The sequence below is a fragment of the Nerophis lumbriciformis genome, linkage group LG36 (genome assembly GCF_033978685.3).
Source record: "Nerophis lumbriciformis linkage group LG36, RoL_Nlum_v2.1, whole genome shotgun sequence".
NCBI lineage: Eukaryota > Metazoa > Chordata > Actinopteri > Syngnathiformes > Syngnathidae > Nerophis > Nerophis lumbriciformis.
The window spans coordinates 5,729,522-5,754,084 of record NC_084583.2 but is presented as its reverse complement, the minus strand read 5'-3'; the positions used below and the strand labels follow the sequence as shown (position 1 = coordinate 5,754,084).

The window sequence follows — 24,563 nt, the reverse complement described above, 5'->3', positions numbered from 1 at the left end:
GGAAAGCTGGGAGGAGGGGCCAAGCTCCAGCAAAAACGAAATTCAATACGTCATGGACATGCGAGCAAAACTCCACGCGGTGGGGCACTTGTCACGTGAGAATTTGCTCCGTGCCCAGGAACGTCAACAGCGCACGTATAACAGGGGGACTCAGCTAAGAAAATTTTCACCGGGAGAAAAAGTGCTTGTATTACTCCCCACATCCAGCTCGGAATTACTTGCGCGCTGGCAAGGACCCTTCGAGGTCACACGGCAAGTGGATGATGTGGACTACGAGGTCCGGCGCTCGGACCGGGGCGGAGCCACCCAAATTTATCATATAAACCTCCTGAAAACATGGAAGGAGGCGGAGCCTGTTTCCATGGTAACGGTGGTTAAGGAGGAGGGGGAGTTCGTGCCGGAGGTCCCGCGCGCTGGTAAGTAAATAAATAAATGATAAATGGGTTATACTTGTATAGCGCTTTTCTACCTTCAAGGTACTCAAAGCGCTTTGACAGTATTACCACATTCACCCATTCACACACACATTCACACACTGATGGCGGGAGCTGCCCTGCAAGGCGCTAACCAGCAGCCAGCCATCAGGAGCAAGGGGTGAAGTGTCTTGCCCAAGGACACAACGGACGTGACTAGGATGGTAGAAGGTGGGTCCCGCGCGCTGGTTCGCCCTTTCCTCTCCTCTGTGACGATCAGCTCACGTTAGCGCAGAGAGCGGATGTTGCTAAACTGCAGCAGCGCTTCTCTGATGTGTTCTCCCCTCGGCCCGGGCGCACGAACCTCATCCAGTATCATATTGAGACCAGCCTGGGTGTTACGGTGCGGTCTCGGCCCTATAGGCTCCCCAAACACAAAGTAGTTCGGGAGGTATTAAAATCTATGCTGGAGTTGGGGGTAATAGAAGAATCCCACAGTGCGTGGTGCAGCCCCATTGTTCTGGTAAGGAAGAAGGATGGGTCTGTGCGGTTCTGTGTGGATTACCGCAAGGTGAACAAAATTTCACGTTTTAATGCGTACCCAATGCCTCGGGTCGACGAGCTCCTGGATCGGCTGGGCGCTGCTCGTTTCTTCACGACACTGGATTTAACCAAGGGCTACTGGCAGATTCCCTTGTCACCAGAGTCCAGGGAAAAAACGGCCTTTTCCATTCCGGAAGGTTTGTACCAATTTGTGACATTTCCGTTTGGCTTGTTCGGTGCGCCAGCCACGTTCCAGCGCCTCATGAACCGGGTGCTGCGACCCCACGCTGCATATGCTGCGGCCTACCTGGATGATGTCATCATCCAGAGTAGCGGCTGGGATGAACACATGCGGCGGGTGGGGGCAGTGCTCGAGTCCCTGAGACAGGCAGGGCTCACCGCCAACCCGGCGAAGTATGCAGTTGGCCGGAGGGAAGTACAGTATCTGGGGTACCACTTGGGAGGAGGGCAGGTGCGGCCGCAGGTAGATAAAACAGCGGCAATTGCGACCTGCCCAAACCCCAAGACGAAAAAAGAGGTGAGGCAGTTTTTGGGTCTGGCGGGTTACTACCGGAGGTTTATCCCCCGGTTTGCGGACCTGACCAGCCCAATAACTGACCTCACCCGAAAGGGTGCTCCAGATCTGGTCCAGTGGACGGAGCAGTGCCAGCAGGCGTTTGAGAGGGTTAAGAAGGCCCTTTGCAAGGAGCCGGTCCTGCACATGCGGTTTTGTCCCAGCAGGTGGAGGGCGTCAACCGACCCATTGTCTATATCAGCCGGAAGCTGTCCGAAAGGGAGGCAAGGTACAGCACAGTGGAGAGGGAATGCCTCGCCATCAGGTGGGCGGTCGGGGCTCATTCAGCCTCTGCTCGGACCACAAACCCCTCCAGTGGCTCCACCGCATGAAAGATGCCAATGCGCGGATCACCCGTTGGTATCTAGCTTTGCAACCCTACAACTTCAGAGTGATTCACAGACCGGGGGCACAGATGGCTGTGGCCGACTTCCTTTCCCGCTCCCTCACTGAGAGGGGGGGGGGGGGGGGGGCGGCGTCCCGGCCTGAGTCTGGCGGTGGAGGTATGTGAGGGGCGTGGCTTGCGGACCTGCAGCGAGACGGGATGTGTCGGGACCGGCTTCGAGATTAGCGACAGGTGAGTGGATGACACAGCTGAGAGTGTTTGTCTGATCACCTGTCGCTCTGTTAAAAGCAGCAGTCGGGAAGAAGAAGGGGTGGATGGCAGAGCACGCCGAGAGAGAGAGAGCGAAGCTGAGGGACAGACCAAAAGACACTTGCTGAAAAGCACGAAGACAATCAATTGCAAAATAAAGCATTGTTCTGCACGATGAACGAAGCGGTCGTGTCCATGATTGGTGTCCAGAAGAACCCGGAAGTAAGGGACTTCCACAGGGCCCCTGCGGATTGTGGGGACCTTAGCACGCACTTGCTTCAAGGGAGCTACAGTCCTACACACACATTTTATGATGTCATTTTTGTTCACTCAAACAATTTTTATGCACCTAAAAAGATATTTATTTCATGTAAAGACAGTGTAATTCCCATTTAATATTTTACACTCACTATATTCTTTTTATCTGACGATTTAAGTGGCACTTAATGTTCATTTGCTGCCCTGCACATGCTCGATTAGCTCTCGCTCTATTAAGCCCCGCAAGGGGGGACAGCGACTTCAAGGTCAGGCCTGCTGTGCCTGGAGAAGGATTACATCAGCTGCAAGTCACGGAATGTAAGAAAAACAAGGTGGTGTTATCAGTACAATACACCCCAATTTGTAGCTTTACACCATATTTATTTGCATTATTCGATAAATTGAGCAAATTATTGTGTTGTGCTTGTTGAATGTTTACTGGGAAAAGTGAAGTAGGTCTGCTTTTAAGTAAATCCTGCATTGATTTCTTGACCACCCGAAGGGATTGTGAGCTACTCCAGAAAGGCACAAAAAGGCCTCTTGCTGGTCCTATTTGTATATTCTGTTTGAGCAGATTGAATCTTAGGGAGCATGTAGGACCAAACCAAATAGTTTCCACCACGCAATGGCCTGGAAATATATTGTATCAAGAACTCTGGTAACTCATCATTTTATAGGATGAGTGACATATTAATAGCATATTGCAAGCATGTCCTGCTATGTCATGAGGAAAATGACACCATTGACTTTCTCTTTCTTTCTTTCTTTCTTTCTTTCTTGAGTTTATTTCGAACATGAACACACTTACAGCATAATACATCACACAACTTCATATCATTTCACTTTACATCATGTCCGAAAAGGAGTAGGAAGAAGCAAAGCTTATTTAATCCTACCCCTTTCTCACTTCAGAGTGTTTACAAATATATACATTCATTTACTGACTTTTTTATAGTTAAATGACATCCGTGAATGAGTAATACAACAGTTTTGTAATATATAATTAAGTCAGTCATTATCAACATACTGAGATGAAGAATATCTTATTTACAATAAGGTAGAAAGTGTTTCTCATAATTCTTCTTCTTTGTACTTTGTAAGCACTATTAATTTCAACAACCTCTTAAACTGGATCATATCAGTACATTGTTTAACTTCTTTACTTAATTCATTCCATAATTTAATTCCACATACTGATATGCTAAAAGTTTTAAGTGTTGTACGTGCATACAAATATTTTAAATTAGATTTTCCTCTAAGGTTATATTTCTCCTCTTTAGTTGAGAAGAATTGTTGTACATTCTTTGGTAGCAGGTTATAGTTTGCTTTGTACATAATTTTAGCTGTTTGCAATTTTACCAAATCATCAAACTTTAATATTGTTGACATAATAAATAAAGTGTTTGTATGTTCTCTATATCCAACATTATGTATCAGTCTAAATGATCGTTTTTGTAACACGGTTAACGAATGTAGCGCACATTTGTAGTTATTTCCCCATATTTCTGCCCAACAACTCAAATATGGTAACACTAGCGGGCAGTAGAGAATATGAAGTGATTTTTGGCCCAGGACGTATTTTGCTTTATTCATTATTGAAATGTTTTTTGCCACCTTATGTTGTATATTTTGTATATGAGATTTCCAGTTCATTTTATCATCTATTATTACTCCCAAAAATCTGGTTTCTTTTACCATTTCAATATCTACTCCATCTATTTCTATTTGTGTATGATGCTCTTTTCTACTGTTACCAAATAGCGTTATTTTAGTTTTACTGAGATTCAAAGATAGTCTTTTTTTGTCAAACCATCTTTTTAATTTGTTCATTTCTTCTGTTATTATTTGTATTATCTGCTGTGTGTTCTCTCCTGAACAAAAAGCAGTTGTGTCGTCTGCAAATAAATCTAACTTTAAGTCCTTTGTAACTTTACAACTCTAATAATCTTATTTAGCTACATTATTATTTTTATAAAGGACAAATGGACGATACCGACCTAAAACTTAATGAGGATGAAGATAATTGAATGATTCAACCTGCATTACTTGGAAATAACTAGTAGAGGTGCTGTTGATTCAGTGCAGTTGAAAGTAGAACTGTAACAACAAAAAATACTTCTGTTATGGCACAACTCCTTTTGGTAGCAGTTGTTTAATTGATACACCACTAACATGGAAACAGGAGTTCAGAATTATTAAAGAAAAAACCTAATATATATTTGATTGATTGTTGTTGTTTTCCAATTCCCAGTGAAATGTAACAGCACTGAGCATAACACAACATCATTTTGATGGTCCTGCTGTCTGTGCCCTGGACCTCTGGCCGGGGGTCGCCAGAAATCGTTGTACTTTTAAGATGGTGCTGAGTGTCTGAATCCGTGAGTTTTTTAGGTGTGACTGTACAAAATGAGATACAGAGCTAGCCTAAAACATTAACATGCGCACATTAAAATGCTAACAATGGCATGCTAACAGTTAGCATGTCTCACAAATCAAGTAATATGGCTGTAAAGTATATGACTGCAGAAGTAGAGAAAACAATTTAAAAAAAAAAGCTAATATTAGCTTGCTAGAATGCTAACGTGTGAATGCTAACAGTTAACATGTGTCATATACCAAGTTGTATGACTCTGGGGAAAACAGTTGCAGAGTTAGCTCAAAAAGTTTAATGCTAATGTTAGCATGCTAGCAAGTAAACTTTAGCATGCTATCAGTTAGCATGTGTCACATACCAAATGATATGACTGTAAGGTGTATGGCTGTGTAATTAGAGAAAACAAAAAAGGTAAAAATTGCTAAAATGCTAGCACTTTAAAGTTAAAGTGCTAGTATGCTAACATTAGCGCGCTAATAGTTAAGTGTCACATTCCAAGTTAGATGACTCTAAAGGTGTATAGCTGCGGAATTAGAGAAAAAAAGAGTAATAATAGCTGGAAAAGTTAGCATGCTAATGTTAGCATACTAGCTTGCTATTGTTAAAGAGCTAGCACATGACTGGGTAAGAAGAAGTACCAAAATGCAGTATTTGTTGGTGTCGACCTAGAAAGTAGCAAAAAAGCTAGAATTAAGCGTTATCAAGCTAAAATAAGAGACGCTAGCAAAAAACATTAGCATGCTAACGTTCTCACAAGAATACTAACACAATTAGGGATGTAACAATAAGCAGTAATAATGACAACTTCTGTAGAACTCCCAACGGTTAGTATTACCGTTTTGAATTAAATTTATCGAAAAACCGTGATTGATAACTGCACTTTGATACCTCACGGACTGAGTAACGCTAGCTCGTTATTAAAGAGGACTTATTGTGCAAAACTCAATTTTGTTACATTTTGGTACCTGTTTTTCTGTATTTGGGATCTGCATTAGTCCCTAATATTTGAAGTTCCACCATGGAGGCATTGCGAAGACATTTATAAAACAATATTGCCTTCTTTCATACTGCCGAGACGTTAGGAATTTGTCCAAATTGAGAATGTTTCTGAAATGGTGACGTCAGAGGATATCTCTATATAGTGGGGCTTTGCGCAAATCTGCCATTGTAGTCCGACGTAGTCAATAAGCTAATTATTTTTCCTCTATCTTCTTGTTTCAGGGCAGACTGGCTCGTACATGCACATGTATCCTCCGCTTTTGCCATTTCTGACACAAAGTAGCGTATTGTACAATTTATATCTATCTGCCAGTAGACACTACATGGAAGTGCAATAAAATACAACGTGGAGAAGACGCGGTAGAAACAGAGGCACATAAATAAGACCGCCCGCACAACGGCGCATCCTGACAAACTGTCAGAAAACGACTTGAAGATGATCTGTAAAACAAAATATATGCTCATTTTTAACCAAAGAATCACTGTTATGTAGACCACAAGGAAGTGCTTTAAATGTAGAACAAAAAAAAAATATGACCCCTTTAAATGCTAACATGAAAACAAGAAACATTAAAGTATTTCCCCATTTAGAAAAGCCATACCCCACTCTAAACTAACACACACTGAAATACTGAGATATTCAATGGTGCACCTTGAACCTCCAGGCTGTGCTGTCTTAGAACAGAGTGATCGATTCTTACTCAAAGGAATATGACACGGACAGAGGTGTTTACAACAAGGCTGTGAACTCGCATACATTCAAAATTGTGTGGCGGCCGCCTCCACCTAATTTTGTGCCCCCCTAACCAGAGCGATTAATATCGCTCAACACAGCGTAAAGCTCCAGCTGTGTTGATTGAGCGATTGATGTTCCTCTGCGGCAGCTACATATTTTACCTGCAGTTGCAGCGTTACGCCACTATAGAGGCGCTATATCGACAGCAGTGCACCGGAAAGACCTGAAGCAACTACCGAAGAAGAAACATATCGAATTGTGTTTTTTCCCGCTACTTGGTGCATAACGTTGACCGCCGTAACAAGTGGATTTCTGCCATACGGAGCATGATACGGAGGGATCACTGGACTCCTACAGAACACTCTAGACTGTGCTGTGAACATGTTGTCTCTGGTAAGTGAACACAGCTAGTAATGTTAGCTTCGTTTCCAACCTTTTCTCACTAATTATAATAGAGTGATTGAAGAATTCATCAGAAGTTTGCATAGGATCAGGTAGAGTTTCATGACGGTACAGATTGACTGGTACAAGGTCAACTAAAAGGAGTTACCCCAAGAAAACATTACAAGCATGTCGTGTTTATTAAAAAAAAAAAGTTTCCTCCGTATCAGAATAACGTTTGTTTTTTGGCGTTGCAGATATGGCAGGCAAAATCAGCCACTACTTTAAAAAGCGATCTCGTGAGGAGGAAAGTCAAGAGTCCAGGTGAAACAGAGCAGATAAATTAACGTAACATGCAGTTAAAATGTCATAAATCATGGTGGTGACAACATGTGGACATTTTTGTCCACAAACCACTTGAAGGCTGCTTCAAAATCATCTATGAGTGTCTCAAGCAAAAGTGGCTCCACCACACAAGCTATGAGCCCATCATTCTCTTATGCAAGCGCTTAGGCCACATGTGTCAAACTCAAGATCTGGCCCGCAAACACCTGAAAATGATGTGTCAATAAAGTACTTAATATTTTCTCACTAAATGTAATGGATTTTTTTCATTTTGACAGAAAAATATATATGTACTGCTTGAAATTGCATGCCTTTTAAACATTAATGGTATCCATTATTGCAACAAATATTACAGTATATTATCATACTTTTCAAAATAAATACTTAAATATCTGCTTGACTTATAATTTTACAGCAAACTACCCATCAAATAATAAAAATGACAATAAACTGTCCGGTGTCCTTTACAGCATATTACTGTAAATTGAAAAAATCTACCATTTTTTTTGCGTAAAAATTCTGGCGCATGGTCAGGATTGTACCACCCTGCAAAAAACCCTGCATGATTTATATAAACCAAAAATGAAGCCAAAAACATTAAATTGGCCTTCATCAATAAAATTGTATACATTTTTATCAAAAATGTAATTTTTTAAAGAATTAAGTGGAAAAAGATTAAAATATTCAAACACTCAATATTTAATGTTTTTTTGCCAAGAAAGTATAGTGTGTCACTTTAACGCAGTTCTTATTTTTTTATTACAACTTTGTTAAAATATTTCAGTGCGTAAAATTGTTAGGGATCTACCGTATATTTCGGACTTTAAGGCGGACTTAAAATCCTTTCATTTTCTCAAAAACCGACAGTGCCCCAGTGTGCCTAATGTACAGCATAATTCTGGTTGTGCTAACTGACCTCAAAACAATTTTATTTGGTACATGGTGTAATGATAAGTTGGATGGATGGATGGATGGATGGATGGAAGGATGGATGGATGGATGATAAGTGTGACCAGTAGATGGCAGTCATACATAAGAGATACGTGTAGACTGCAAAATGATGGCAGTAAACAACACCAAAACTTTAAGAGAGTTGAGAATATAGAACATTACACACGGCACTCAAAAATCTTTCTTTAGTACGATTTCGGTAAGCTATTAAGCCGCATCGCCTGATGGATTGTTGGCGCATTAAACATACAAGTATGGTGTGTGTATAAGGACCGCAAAATGGCACGTATTAGCAGACATATTACCTGGTGTTTTGTTTCACAATATTATGCAAAACCAACTTTTCCTACCTTCTGGTACCTGCTGATATGTATTTGGGATCTGCATAAGTCCTGAAAATGTGTGCGAGTCTGCAATTGTAGTCCGTGCCGACACCGTAGTCATATGCTTCTTCTTTTTCTCTACCTTCTTATGTGGCATTCATCTTCCACTGTTGCCATATCTAACATAAAGTAGTGTGAAGTTATAACTTACATCTGTCAGTAGACTAGCTATCAAAGCGCTAAAAACTGTAGTGTGTTTACATAATTCCACCCATGGAACTTAAATTATTAGAGGGTTCAGGTCGGACGTTTTTTCACGGGACACATTTCCAGCGTTGATGTTGCATTATTGAGCCACGAATGAGAAGATGCTGCTTCGTTATTGATTTAAGTAAAGTCTGGATGTCATTTAAACAGCTAGCTCAGTCTTTTGTGGACCACAAGATAGTGTTTTAAATTTAAAAAAAAGTCATAATATGATTATAATCCGGTGCGCCTTTTGCATGAAGAAAGACCTGAATAGACCCACTTTATTGGCAGTGCGCCATTTAATCCGGTGCGCCCTATGGTCTGAAAAATACGGTATAATCTACCAATGTGTGGCTGGAATAATGAAGTATTGTAAATGTGCCTCGATTTACCGATATTAGTTATTGCTGTTTTTTTGTTTGTTATTATAAAATGTTTACTTTTATTCATGAACATTGTGACCTTGTGTTGAACTTTTTTTTTTGTTGTGTTTTGCTGCGCTGAACAATCAAGGAAGACATTGATTTGGAAAAGGCAATTTAAAGGACAAGGGAGAAGTCGATTTCAGCTGTTGTGGGGGGTGGGAAAAGTTTGCTGTTTTGTCCTGCTGCCATTTTTAAGAATGTAGCATAGCGTGCCTTTCGATAGGCACGGATGCGCACGTGCATCACATGTGTAACTTTGTTTTTGTTCCGTGCCGGTTGACCGAAAATAACCTACCAGCATAATGCCCGTTTATAGCGAATGAGGACGACTGAAGCACACCTAAGCGATTAAATAAACGTGCAGGGTTTTTCCTGGCTCAAATTGAGGCAGAGGTGGTACAATCCTGACCATGCGCCGGAATTTTAATCATACTTGCCAACCTTGAGACCTCCGATTTCAGGAAGTGGGGGGTTGTGGGGGCGTGGTGGGGGGTGGGGCGGGGGGCGTGGTTGGGGGTGTGGTTAAGAGGGGAGGGGTATATTTACAGCTAGAATTCACCAAGTCAAGTATTTCATATATATATATATATATATATATATATATATATATATATATATATATATATATATATATATATATATATATATATATATATATATATATATATATACATACACATATTTATATACATACACATGTATATATATATATATATATATATATATATATATATATATATAATTGACTTTCAGTGAATTCTAGCTATATATATATATATATATATATATAAATAAAAGAAATACTTGAATTTCAGTGTTCATTTATTTACACATAACACTCATCTACTCATTGTTGAGTTAAGGGTTGAATTGTCCATCCTTGTTCTATTCTCTGTCACTATTTTTCTAACCATGCTGAACATCCTCTCTGATGATGCATTCTGCTTCGTCTCCTTGTTGTGTGCGCAGTTGTGCACTGCACTCTCTAAAAGCCGTAGATGTTATTGTCACATATGCATGTACAGTAGATGGCAGTATTGTCCTGTTTAAGAGTGTCACAACATTGCTGTTTACGGCAGACGAACTGCTTTACGGTAGACGACAACGTGACTGCTGTTGTTGTGTGTCGTTGCCGCGATGGGAGGACGTTAATGAAACTGCCTAACAATAAACCTGGAGGGGGCGTGGCCTCCAGCTCCGCCAGAATTTTGGGTGATTTTCGGGAGAAAATTTGTCCCGGGAGGTTTTCGGGAGAGGCGCTGAATTTCGGGAGTCTCCCGGAAAATCCGGGAGGGTTGGCAAGTATGATTTTAATGCAAAAAATTACAATGTATTGTAAATTTTATTAATTTGATGTCAATTTGAGCAGATAATTAAATATTAATTTTTATTTAGACAAAACATTTTTGGAAAGTATGATAATATACTGTAATATATGTTGCAATGATTGATACTATTAAAAGTTTAAAAGGCATGCAATTTCAAGCAGTACATATATTTTTTTCTTTCAAAATGAAAAAAATCCATTACATTTAGTGAGAAAATATTAAGTACTTTATTGACACATAATTTCCAGGTGTTTGCGGGCCAGATAAAATGATGTTGCGGGCCAGATCTGGCCCCCAAGCCTTAGGTTTGACACCTGTGGCCGAAGCGCTTGCAAAAGAGAATGATGGGTTCATAGCTTGTGTGGTGGGGCCACTTTTGCTTGAGACAACCATAGATGATTTTGAAGCAGCCTTCAAGCGCTCTGTGGACAAAAATGTCCACATGTTGTCACCACCATGAATTATTACATTCTAACTGCCTGTTACGTTAATTTCTCTGCTCTGTTTCACCTGGACTCTTGACTTTCCTCCTCACGAGATCGCTTTTTAAAGTAGTGGCTGATTTTGCCTGCCATATCTGCAACGCCAAAAAACAAACGTTATTCTGATACGGAGGAAACTTTTTTTTTTAATAAACACGACATGCTTGTAATGTTTTCTTGGGGTAACTCCTTTTAGTTGACCTTGTACCAGTCAATCTGTACCGTCATGAAACTCTACCTGATCCAATGCAAACTATTTAAAGGGGAACATTATCACAATTTCAGAAGGGTTAAAACCATTAAAAATCAGTTCCCAGTGGCTTATTTTATTTATCGAAGTTTTTTTCAAAATTTTACCCATCACGCAATACCCCTAAAAAAAGCTTCAAAGTGCCTGATTTTAACCATCATTATATACACCCGTCCATTTTCCTGTGACGTCACACAGTGATGCCAATACAAACAAACATGGCGGATAGAACAGCAAGATATAGCAACATTAGCTCGGATTCAGACTCGGATTTCAGCGGCTTAAGCGATTCAACAGATTACGCATGTATTGAAACGGATGGTTGTAGTGTGGAGGCAGGTAGTGAAAACGAAATTGAAGAAGAAACTGAAGCTATTGAGCCATATCGGTTTGAACCGTATGGAAGCGAAACCGACGAAAACGACACGATTGCCAGCGACACGGGAGAAAGCGAGGACGAATTCGGTGATCGCCTTCTAACCAACGATTGGTATGTGTTTGTTTGGCATTAAAGGAAACTAAGAACTATGAACTAGGTTTACAGCATATGAAATACATTTGGCAACAACATGCACTTTGAGAGTGCAGACAGCCCATTTCAGGCGCGCTAAGAACATATATTTTTCCACGATTTCAGCACTCAGGTTAACCATACCTAAATAGACACAAAATACTGCATTACACAAGACTACTCGAATGATTGAAAAAATAAATGTTTTTAAGCTAAATTATTGGTAAACACAATTTATGTATAATAATTTACGTGAATCCGCGAGTAATGAATAAAGTTTTCATCAACTAATATATTCTGTAGACATACCCTCATCCGCTCTCTTTTCCTGAAAGCTGATCTGTCCAGTTTTGGAGTTGATGTCAGCAGGCCAGGGAAGCTAGGGTCTTTATCGTTGGAAATGCATCTGCTTTGAGTGTCGCAGGATATCCACACATTCTTGCCATCTCTGTTGTAGCATAGCTTTCGTCGGTAAAGTGTGCGGAACAAACGACTGACCATTTCGTCGGCTTTCCCCACACCCTCGTATTTTGAACAAATTTCGTCCAATTTCTTGCCACTTTCGCATCTTTGGGCCACTGGTGCAACTTGAATCCGTCCCTGTTCGTGTTGTTACACCCTCCGACAACACACCGACGAAAGTGAGAAAATGGCGGATTGCTTCCCGATGTGACGTCACGTTGTGACGGCAACGCTCTGAGAGCGAATAATAGAAAGGCGTTTAATTCGCCAAAATTCACCCATTTAGAGTTCGGAAATCGGTTAAAAAAATATATGGTCTTTTTTCTGCAACATTAAGGTATATATTGACGCTTACATAGGTCTGGTGATAATGTTCCCCTTTAATAAATTCTTCAATACATCGATCTATTATAATTAGTCAGAAAAGGTTGGAAATGAAGCTAACATTACTAGCTGTGTTCACTTACCAGAGACAAAATGTTCAAAGTATAGTCTGGAGTGTTCTGTAGGATTCCTGTGATCCCTCCGTATCATGCTCCGTATGGCAGAAATCCACTTGCTATAGCTATCAATGTTACGCACCAAGTAGCGGGAAAAAACACGATTCTATCTGTTTCTTCTTTGGTAGTTGCTTCAGGTCTTTCCGGTGCACTGCTGTCGATATGGCGCCCAATAGTGGTGCAACGCTGCAACTGCAGTTAGAATACGTAGCTGGCGCAGAGGGACATCAATCGCTCAATCAACACAGCCGGAGCTTTACGCTGTGTTGAGCAATATCAATTATCTGGAGGCGGCCGCCACGCACTTTTGAACGCAGAAAAAACCCTAAAAGTGTGTTTTTTAATCGCGGTTAACAGTAAAACCGGCTAATCTCTTGTCTCTCGTCCAGGGGTGTCAAACGTACGGCCCACGGGCCGGATCAGGCCCGCAAACAGGTTTTATCCGGCCCGGGGGATGAGTTTACTAAGTATATAAATGAGCCAAAATGTTGGAATGAAAGAAACTGCTGTTCTCAATGTGTCCACTAGAATAGCAATTTTTTTGTAATCTTTGTAGATTATGCTATATATGCAAAACAAATAAACCACCTGCTGTTAGTGCACCAGTCAAGGAAAATGAGCAAACTACATAAATAACATACTGTAATTTGATTTTGATATTATTTTGTTATCTTGATACATTGAAAATTAACACCAATGAGTTGATTGATGAACATTATCACATAATGTATTCAGAAAGTATAAATAACGACAAATAAAGATAGAATACTATTAACCGCAACATGTAAGTGTAAAAAACAACAACAACAACATGAATTATTAAACAAAGAAAACAATCTGAAGTTGTCATTATTTTTAAGTTATTGTGCTGTGATTTTACTAGTCCGGCCGACTTGGGAGTAGATTTTTCTCCATGTGGCCCCCGATCTAAAATTAGTTTGACACCCGTGCTCTAGTCGAATGTACTAAGATAAAATGAGGCTGCAAATATCAGCAGCTCTTTCTTTCCTACATAGATTTTAGGATTGTTTAGAAAAACAAAAGAGGCTGATATGTGAGGTTAATTTGTGATATGTATTAAAAAGGGATGACCCCGATAGGGACAAGCGGTAGGAAATGGATGGATGGGTTAGTCGTGGTACAGGATAACCCAAAGGGCAGAGAAACAAAGTAACTCTCTGGCTTCCTGACAACATACATAGTGTTCAAATAGCAGCTTGTAATTGCAAGGAGCATGACAGCAGATAATCACCCTACTTACTGTACAAGAATGTTCAGAGAAGCTGCAATCACTATGGGTGATTACTCATTAATTGAGATTTACAAGACGACTTGATGCTACTTTCAAAGACGCAGCTAAGACGTCTAAGTTTTCCGCGCCTTTCCATGACTCTAATAATTAACATTCTGATCAAGGCAGCAGAAAAAACGTGTGGAAGATAAGCAGGACAGAATGGTTTTACTCTTGCGGAGATGAAAAATAGAACTTAGAGTAAATCTAGTCTCTTCAATAGGCTAGATAACAGTATTTTTCTAGAATTTTCCACATGCAGTTGAGCAATTTGAACAACAGAGCGTCAAAGGGCGGTTTTGGATTGTTTGAAGAACTCCCTAACAAACAGAAAGCAATTTACGATGCTGAGAGAAGAACATTGTACAGCCTCATGCTTGGATATAGTTTTGTGGTGTACCCCGGGGGTCAATCCTGAAACGAAAGCTGTTATTTTATTGTATATAAATGACATCTGCCAGACCAAGAAACATGTATTGTGTCTTTGACCTCACATCTGTAGATGATTTAATGGTTGATGAAAATTAAAGAGGAGCTACAGTATAATTGAATAGTTCCATCGTATAGCCCAATTTCTGGCAAGGATTTTGTGGGATTTTTCTATTGAAGAAAGGGAATACAAGTAATAGAAATCACATCACGCTCCAGTTATGGTTCTATGGTTTTCATCTGGCTTTTTCACTTTGCTATTACTGGTGCCCTTGTGTCATCTGTGCCATCACAAAAAGAAACAAGGCTCAGAAAAAAAAGAGCTGTTTTCTATAATCGAAGTGCTTAGGAGTAATGCGCTTCAGGCAATCATATATTTGTTTCAAACATCTTTATATCAGAACTTATATGAGTACGTATTACCAGTATTTTTTAATTTGATTTTAGATGTGAAAAATATCGACTTGTAGGCTGCTCTGAGATTAACTGAAGCCTCCCGAGATTTGCATGGCTTTTTGAGGCACGTTTCCCTATAAATGTAGGTCGGTTTACAAACTGCACATACTTCAAGTGGTTTTCACTGACTGGTGTTTAAGTTATTAACTCATTTCCTACTAATTTACCAAAATGGATAAAAAGAAAAGTAAATAGAAAGTAGAGCAAGATGGGGTTAATCATTAAGGGGCAGTACCATATCCATGCTTGCATTATTTCCGATAAGCATATTATATCTTGTAAATCTTGCTGAGGCTCACAGATGAAAAAAATGGTCCCCGAATGAGTGATTTAATTGCGCTAACCTTCCAATGACCCGACTTCAGTCTTTGGCGGAGGTTCCGCATGCATGTCTTAATTTGTGTGTATGCTCGGCATCGGGGGATTTGTAGCTCCTTCTGGCGGCGGTTCCCCAGAGGATACGACAAACCTCCCCACATTGACTCGTGCAGCGCTAATCTGACCGACAGCTTGGTCCCGCGTTCAGCCAAAGAAAAAGACCACCAGTGAGATTGGAAAAACACCTGACAGCTGAAGAATTGTATCCGCTATGAGATGACAGAGAGCGGATTCCACCACCCATAGGCAAATGCTGAAACACTGGGCTTGCTTTCTTGCCTCCTTATCTGACTGTTGACTGCTTGTCAGCACAACACCACACAAAAGGTCTTTAGGGCTCACTGGGACTTGGCAGTTTGACAGGCTGTCACTGACATAGTGATTTTTTGCAAGAAAACACACCTTTAACCTTCAACCCCTATGGCAGGTTCCTTTTTATAGAGGCAGTCTATGCATGTCTCTTCTGGAACTGTGCGCACTTTTGATAAGACAAAAGAAACTCCTGACACATCAGTGCATCACCACCACAAGCCATCTGCCGTCCTTGGAAAGCAAACTGGTGCCTACTTATCAATCAGTGGGACTGTTTTCCACTCCACTGAGCTCAGCTTGAACTTTGAGTACCCTCATAATTAAATAATAAACAGCTGATGAGTAGTGAGGCACAATGTTGTCAGTGAAGGGGTTTCCTCTTAGAGTATTTGTCCTATTGACAAATCTGCATTGCTGCATAGAAACACATTTAAAATAATGCATGAGAAACTGATATTTTGTCATAGACCAAAATGGACATGGTCAGTTCTGACCATACAGACTCAGTCAGCAGAATTAAAAAAGAAACCCATTTAATAATAAACTAAGAAAAGTATATAATTGGATGGAAAGACCGGAGAAAATAGGCTTTTTTCAATGTGGTAAGAAGTAGGGTTTCTAAAAACACATCAGTCGAGCCCTTTAGCATAAAGCACAACTTCTGAAATTATCCGCCACAGTTCTTTCAAGGATTTCTCTGAATTACACACTAAAACATTAGCTATGCTCTAATAATATACCCAGTGCAGTGCAAAAAAAACACACTTATATAATACGTATAATCCTTCACATAACAAGTGTCATCAAATGTGTTTCTCCCGCTGCAGTATGCTGGACTTTTCTATCCTTCCCAGATCTCTTTGCTGTTTGAGAGGATCTGGATGAGAGCACCACTTTGGAAAAATGGCCCATTCACTTACAAACTAGTGTCACTTGTTAATGGACGGCAACCAAAAATGAAAGCAGGTCTGTGGAAAACTATATACACTGATTACTAAAGAGGCAACAGACAACACCAAGGGAATTTCCACAAATGCACTAAGATTTCTTTACCTACAGTAGGTAAAGTTGTATTTTTGCCTCATCCTTCACGTTAAGCGTGACTAAAGAATCCGTGAAGAATTCACTCCCGACCTGATAAGTCTGAAACAGAGAAAGAGATTATACAGTTGTATCTGCTCAAAGATTCTACCTGGTGGTTGTTTTCGCACACTCTATGATAAACATTGTCCATGGAAAGAATTTAGTAAGAAGCAAAAGGAAAACAACCAACCACAGATGGCAAAAGGACTGAAAAATGCTTGTAACAAAAAAAAAAAACATTATATTGAATACTTATAACACAAAGATCTAGAGAGGCAGAAAATAAGTAGAAGAAATATACAAACAAGCTAATTAGCAAACTGCGAACATGTAGGAAAGGATACCACAGTCGATTATTAAAGAAGAACAGACACAACTTGAAAGCAACATGGGGCATCCTAAATAACATCATTAAAAATGGTGCTAAGAAAAATTACCTCCAGTACTTTCTAGATGGAAATACAAAAATGACAAGTACTTGAACTATTTAATGATTACTTCGTAAATATCGGAACAAATCTGGAACAAAAAAATTCAACTGTAGATAATGAGTCAGTTGAGGACAGAAATCCCAACTCAATGTTCCTTAAGAATGTGACAAAAGGAGAAGTAATCAAAATTGTAAAAAAAATGTAAATCCAACACCTCAACCGACTGTCACGGAATATATATGGTAATGACAAAAAAGGTTAGAGAAGAAATGTCAGAGCCTCTAGCATATATTAGCAACCTATCATTTCTAACAAGCAAATTCCCAGACAAAATGAAAATTGCAAAAGTTGTACCAATTTACAAGAATAGACTCAAACACCAGTTTACTAACTACAGACATGTTTCACTACTGCCACAGTTTTCCAAAATCATGGAGAAACTATTCAATAACCGATTAGACAAGTTTATCAACAAAAGTGGAATTCTCGTGGAGAACCAATATGGATTCCGAGCAAATATCTCAACATCGATAGCATTAATCAAAATAACAGAAGAAATGACCAACGCAATAGATGGTATAGAATGTGCTGCCGTAGTATTCATGGATCTTACAAAAGCATTTGACAGAATTATTCATGATATTTTAATAAAAAACTTAGAACCATATGGCATCAGAGGATTGGTATTGAACTGCATAAGAAGCTATTTAACCAACAGGAAGCAAAACGTGAAGATAGGTGAAAATATGTCAACACAGCTGGACGGCGTGGCGAAGTTGGTAGAGTGGCCGTGCCAGTAATCGGAGGGTTGCTGGTTACTGGGGTTCAATCCCCACCTTCTACCATCCTAGTCACATCTGTTGTGTCCTTGGGCAAGACACTTCACCCCTTGCTCTTGATGGCTGCTGGTTAACGCCTTGTATCGCAGCTCCCGCCATCAGTGTATGAATGTGTGTGTGAATGGGTGAATGTGGAAATACTGTCAAAGCGCTTTGAGTACCTTGAAGATAGAAAAGCGCTATACAAGTATAACCCATTTATCATTTCTTTATTTATATATCTTGTAGCGTACCCCAGGGATCAATACTGGGACTAAATTGTTCAATCTTAATATAAATGACATTGTAAAGTTACAAAGGACTTAAAGTTTGTTTTATTTGCAGACGCAACTGCTTTTTGTTCAGGAGAGAACACACAGAAGCTAATACAAATAACAGAAGAAATTAACAAATTAAAAAGATGGTTTGAAAAAAACCAGCCTCTTTGAATCTCAGTAAAACTAAAATAATGCTATTCAGTAACAGTAGAAAAGAGCATCATACACAAATACAAATAGACGGAGTAGACATTGAAAGGGTAAAATAAACTAGATTTTTGGGTGTAATAATAGATTATGAAATGAACTGGAAATCTCATATTAAAAATATACAACAGAAGGTGGCAACAAATATTTCAATAATTAACAAAGCAAAATATGTTCTGGACCAAAAATCTGTTCATATTCTTTACTGCTCGCTAGTGTTACCATATCAATCAATCAATCAATCAATCAATGTTTATTTATATAGCCCTAAATCACAAGTGTCTCAAACGGCTGCACAAGCCACAACGACATCCTCGGTACAAAGCCCACATAAGGGCAAGGAAAAACTCACCCCAGTGGGACGTCGATGTGAATGACTATGAGAAACCTTGGAGAGGACCGCATATGTGGGTAACCCCCACCCCTCTCTAGGGGTCTGAGTTATTGTGCAGAAATAAGGGGAAATAACAACAAATGTGCACTTCATTCACTAACGGTGTTACAAAAAGATCAGTTAGACTGATACATAATGTTGGATATAGAAAACATAAAAACACTTTATTGAATCACAAATATTGAAATTCAACGATATGGTAAAATTGCAAACAGCTAAAATTATGTACAAAGCAAACTATAACCTGCTACCCAAAATGTACAACAATTCTTCTCAACTAAAGAGGAAGAATATAATCTTACAGAATAATTCAATTTAAAACATTTGTATGCACGTACAACACTTAAGACGTTTAGTATATCAGTATGTGGAATTAAATTATGGAATGGATTAAGCAAAGAAGTTAAACAATGTACTAATATGATCCAGTTTAAGAGGTTGTTCAAATTAATAAATTATAATAATGGATTAGATTTTATATCGCGCTTTTCTATTGTTAGATACTCAAAGCGCTCACAGAGAAGTGGGAACACATCATTCATTCACACCTGGTGGTGGTAAGCTACATTTGTAGCCACAGCTGCCCTGCTTACTAAGTATGTTTGTACAAGGAAGAAGAATTATCAGAAATAGCTTACCTTATTGAAAACGGGATATTCTTCATCTCAGTATGTTTATCATGACTGACTTAGTTATATATTGCAAGAACTGCTGTATTAATCATTCACTGATGTAATTGTCTTACAAAAAGGATACAGTAAGTGAACATATGTATTTATAAACACTCTGAAGTGGGAAAGGGTTAGGGTTAAATAAGCTTTGCTTCTTCCTACTCCTTTTTGGACATGATGTACAGAGAAATTATATGAAATTATGTGTGATGTATTATGCTGTAAGTGTGTTCATGTTCGAAATAAACTAAACTCAATCAATGAATTCCTGGATAGTCCCACTCCTTAATGATTCTCACAGGAATAAGGCAAAAAAACAACCTTCCCTACACTACACCACAAAAAGGACTCCTAGAATATACAACAACTTCATTTTTAAACTATAATCATGATTTGGAGTGCATTAAAAAAAGGGAAAGGACAACATAGCTCTCTGACAACACAATAATTTACTGTATTGAAAAATACAGTGCATTGCACAACACAGCAGCCATAGAACCAATGTTGTAATAGCGGTAGGGATACAAATTGCTAAGCCAGCATTAAACTGCAGATGGGTTCAAGTGTAGCATGCATGAGTTTCAAATCAACAACTTAGTAGTGCAATCAACATTTTAAAGCGCACACAGAGGTAAAGCTGCAGGACGACGACCACTCAAACTTCAAATCCGCAAAATTAATAGAATTTTAATCACAATCTCGATTTTGGCTGCCACTAATAGATGAGGGTGATCGTCGGCCATTTTAACATTCAAAAGGCCTACAGCCACACAGACCACAAACCCACCGACTAGAGGAGACTTTGCAGGTAATAAAACAGAGGCGTTAATTGGAGAATTATTGGTAAGCGTTGCTGCAGAAAGCCACGCAGATATCATGATTTGAACTCTGAAATTGTGTGCCACTATAGAGTAGGGGTGTAACGATTGATCAATATATCGATTTGTATTCCTAAATTTCAAGTATATCGATCAATGCTGTGCAAGTTTGCCTTCCAAGAGATAGGGATCGATCCAGTATCGTTTCAAAAAAGAATCGATCGTCTTATCGTTTATAGAAAGAGGAAAACATTGGATTTAAGAACAGCGGACCTTATATGAAGTTTAGCACTTGTAATAATAAAGATTTCAAACATTGAGTCTATTTTCCCCTCTGTGGCATCATCAAAACAAACATGGCGTTTATCTAAGGTGGTTGAGAAAAGTCACAAAAAATGCAAACACCACAACACAATCTGTGACGGGTGTTTGTGGGCCTTTTACGAGAAAGTTCTATTGTGTGTGATGTGTGCGAGTGTGAACTAGATCCCGCGAGAGTTTGGGTGTCTGTGTGGTCAGTGTTTAAACGTGAGTTGTGGCGAACAGCAGGTCTTGTTTATACTTAGGTCCAGAAATATTTGGGCAGTGATACAAGATTTGTTATTTTAGTTGTTTACGACAACTATTCAGGATACAATTACACAATCAATATGAGGTTAAAGGAGAACTGCACTTTTTGGGGAATTTTGCCTATTGTTCACAATCATTATGAGAGACAAGAAGACAGACGTTTTTTTTTTTTTCCAATTCAAAGATATAGAAATGGTCTCGTTATAGTTTGTTAGCAATGCAGCTAATGGTAGCAACCCATTCTACCTCTGTATCACTTTAAAAAATAATTCAAAAATTGTCAACAATACGTGGTGTTGCGATGTTGTTATTGTAAGAGCGAACACTGAGGAACTCTTTTTCTAGCATATTAACACGGTATTAGCCGTAAAAGCTAACTACGGAAAGAGATAAGCTAGCTTCTACGTCAACATGACACGTGTTTGAGTTTGTAACACTGAGATACGACACCAATCTGTACTGACTGAAAAACATGAACAATCATTATACAGTACATGTATAGTATGATTTCATGTTTTGTTTGTACACAGCCAGCTCGACAGTGTATCATGATCAATATTATAGTGACTCACTCGATGGACAGTTGTTTGTTTGGTTCAGCTCGCCGGTGATGTTTCCAGTTGATTTGGGTAAGCAATCCATTAATTCTGCATAGCTTGACTCAAAGTTCCAGATTTGCAGCGTGACCTCTCTCGGCTTCCGTCTGCTCCAACGTTTCACCCTCTTCCTTCGTGCTCGCTTCTATAAGCAGCAGTTAATCTTCGGTATATTTAGTTTAAAAAAATAAGGCTGTGGTCCTTATTTGTCCAAAAATAGTCGCTTTGTTGTCTATTACCAAGTCTGCCGTGATTAGAAAACACACTTGCGTTTCATTCCGGGAGAAGAAACACATTTGTTGCGGGAAGTCGAAAGTGTGTTGCTATGGAAACGGAAATAAATGACCAAAATATGGTAAATATTGTACATTATACATATTGTTATGATCGTGTCTGCTATTACATTATATATAGATTTGCAGTGTGTATATAAAACGTTGATGGGAGTCCCCTTTATTTAGAAAAGTATCGAAATAATTTTGGTACCGGTACCAAAATATTGGTATCGGGACAACACTAGTGCCAACTAAACTCCATGTTTAACTGGTCCGCACACTAGTATGAATCCATGCAAGCACCTGTGCACCTGCAGCATTAACACAGCAGCCTATACTCCTCCCTGCATGGAGTGGTACCCCTTGTGGTTGTAAAAAAACTGCAATTAGGGCGGGAGGTGCTCAAGGCATGGAAGGACAGAAAGAGCAAATGCATGATGAATGGTAGGTGTCAGTTGTATGTAGACTCCACTGCAGAATTAATCATTTTCAACCAGACTTGTGGCAGTTATATTTTTCGGTCTTACTATTATTCTTATATATCACATTTAATTTCAGGGTGACAGAGAGCACATGGGCTTTCCTCCAAGGTTTCTAGGTGTGAATTTGAGTATGAATGCTCACTGGAGCCTCCTTCTCATTGTTAGGCTGTGCTTCATTAATGATGTAGCGATGATATTTTAGCTCCTCAGCTGTCACCGAAGCCTGAGTGGCATCTCACTGCCGACAAGAGTGGGTACACCTGCATAATATGTGGTATGCAAAGTGAAAAAAAATAACAATGCTCAGTTAAATTGTGCTTGTAAAAAGTGTGGAAAGTGTGAAAGCAAACCTCATTATTAACCAGTTCAGTTCAGTTTCCGTTTATTTCGAACATGCATACGATACAACGTAATGCATCACACAATTCCAGTTGTTTCATTACAGCACGTCCAAAAAGGAGTAGGAAGAAGCAGAGCTTATTTCATCCTACCCCTTTTCATAACGGTTGGGAGAGTGGCCGTGCCAGCAACCTGAGGGTTCCTGGTTCAATCCCCACCTTCTACCAACCGAGTCACGTCCGCTGTGTCCTTGAGCAAGACACTTCACCCTTGCTCCTGATGGGTTGTGGTTAGCGCCTTGCATGGCAGCTCCCGCCATCAGTGTGTGAATGTGTGTGTGAATAGGTGAATGTGGAAATAGTGTCAAAGCGCTTTAAGTACCTTGAAGATAGAAAAGCGCTGTGCAAGTATAATCCATTTACCATTTACCATTTATCCAATGTCCTTGTTCTCTGTAACAGAACAGTGAATAAATAATATACCATAATACACCGTAAGCATACAAATAATTATTGTTCTGTGTACTTTGTGAACACTTGTAGTTTGAACCATCTCTTAAACTGAATCGTATTGGTGCTTTGTTTGATTTCTTTGGTTAATCCATTCCATAATTTAATTCCACATACTGATATACTAAAGGTTTTAAGTGTTGTACGAGCATACAAATGTTTTAAATTAGATTTTCCTCTAAGGTTATATTTCGCCTCTTTTGTTGAGAAGAATTGTTGTACATTCTTGGGTAGCAGGTTATAGTTTGCTTTGTACATCATTTTAGCTGTTTGCAAATGCACCAAATTGTTGAATTTCAATAATTGTGATTTAATAAATAAAGGGTTTGTATGTTCTCTATATCCAACATTATGTATTATTCTAATTGATCTTTTTTGTAACACAGTTAGTGAATGAAGCGCACATTTTCCCATATTTCTACACAATAACTCAGATATGGTAACAATAGTGAGCAGTAAAGAATATAAAGTGATTTTTGGTCCAGAACATGTTTTGCTTTGTTCATTATTGATGTGTTCCTTGCTACTTTATGTTGTATATTTTTTACATGAGATTTCCAATTCATTGTATCATCTATTATTACACCCAAAAATGTGTGTTCTTTTACCCTTTCAATATTTACTGCGTCTATCTGTATGTGTGTTTGCCTTTCTCTTCTACTGTTACAAAATAGCATTATTTTAGTCTTACTGAGATTGTTTTTTGTCAAACCATCTTTTTAATGTGTTCATTTCTTCTGTTATTTGTATTAGCTTCTGTGTGTTCTCTCCAGGTGTCATCAAACTACATTACCAAACTAAACCTAGGGATTATTTTAAAACTGGTAAGAGTAGTTTAAAAGGTTTAAAAAAAAATTAAGATTGCATCGATTCACAACAAGAAGACGAAAAGCTCGTCACGGCACATAAATGTCAACATTGGCGTGTTACTCACATTGACTGCGTCCTCTCCAAAAAAAAACAAAAAAACAGCGCGGCGTCGCAGCTCCGCACTTGGCAGGATTCAAGGGTCTTTGAGCAGACAGAAGTTTGTCCGCGGATGATAAATGAATGGTGTGTGGATGGCGACGTCCCAAAACGCGAGTGAAAAGGGTTTGGAAATGATCACGTCCAGAGACGCCGGCCACCGAGTGAACGTTCCCCCGGCGTGGACACGGAACACGCTCACTGGGGAGAAGGAAGAAGAGCTCTCGCGCCGGGATAAGCCTCTATGGTTTTACTTAATATCACTTACATGTTATAATCATAATCATGAAAATGTCCACACTTCGGTGCATGTTTTTTTATCAGCATTTTACCACTTCATAAGGCTATCATGCACTCCGAAGCAACAGGTGGCGCTATAATCCCTAACCGACAACCATTTGAGCCAATCAGAATCCGCTTGAAAAAAGAAGGTAAAGTAATACGGAAGTGAACAAATGGGATTTTTTTGGAAAGTACGTCTTGTTTTATCTTAAATTCAGTTTGACTATTGCTTACTGTGCCAAGACGCATACTTAAGTGTGGCTATGCATGCAGGATACA

The 24,563-nt window shown here is 39.3% G+C and overlaps 1 protein-coding gene across 1 annotated transcript in view; it reads right to left on the bottom strand.

The window, feature by feature from the left end:
* The window catches only part of mid2 (midline 2), a 367,099-nt gene extending 342,750 nt beyond the window's left edge, over nt 1–24,349 (bottom strand). The window contains exon 1 of the mRNA XM_061930298.2: nt 23,971–24,349. The gene's annotated coding sequence lies outside the window, so the exon portion shown is untranslated. The remainder of the gene's footprint in view (nt 1–23,970) is intronic.
* Between the last annotated feature and the right edge of the window lie 214 nt (nt 24,350–24,563).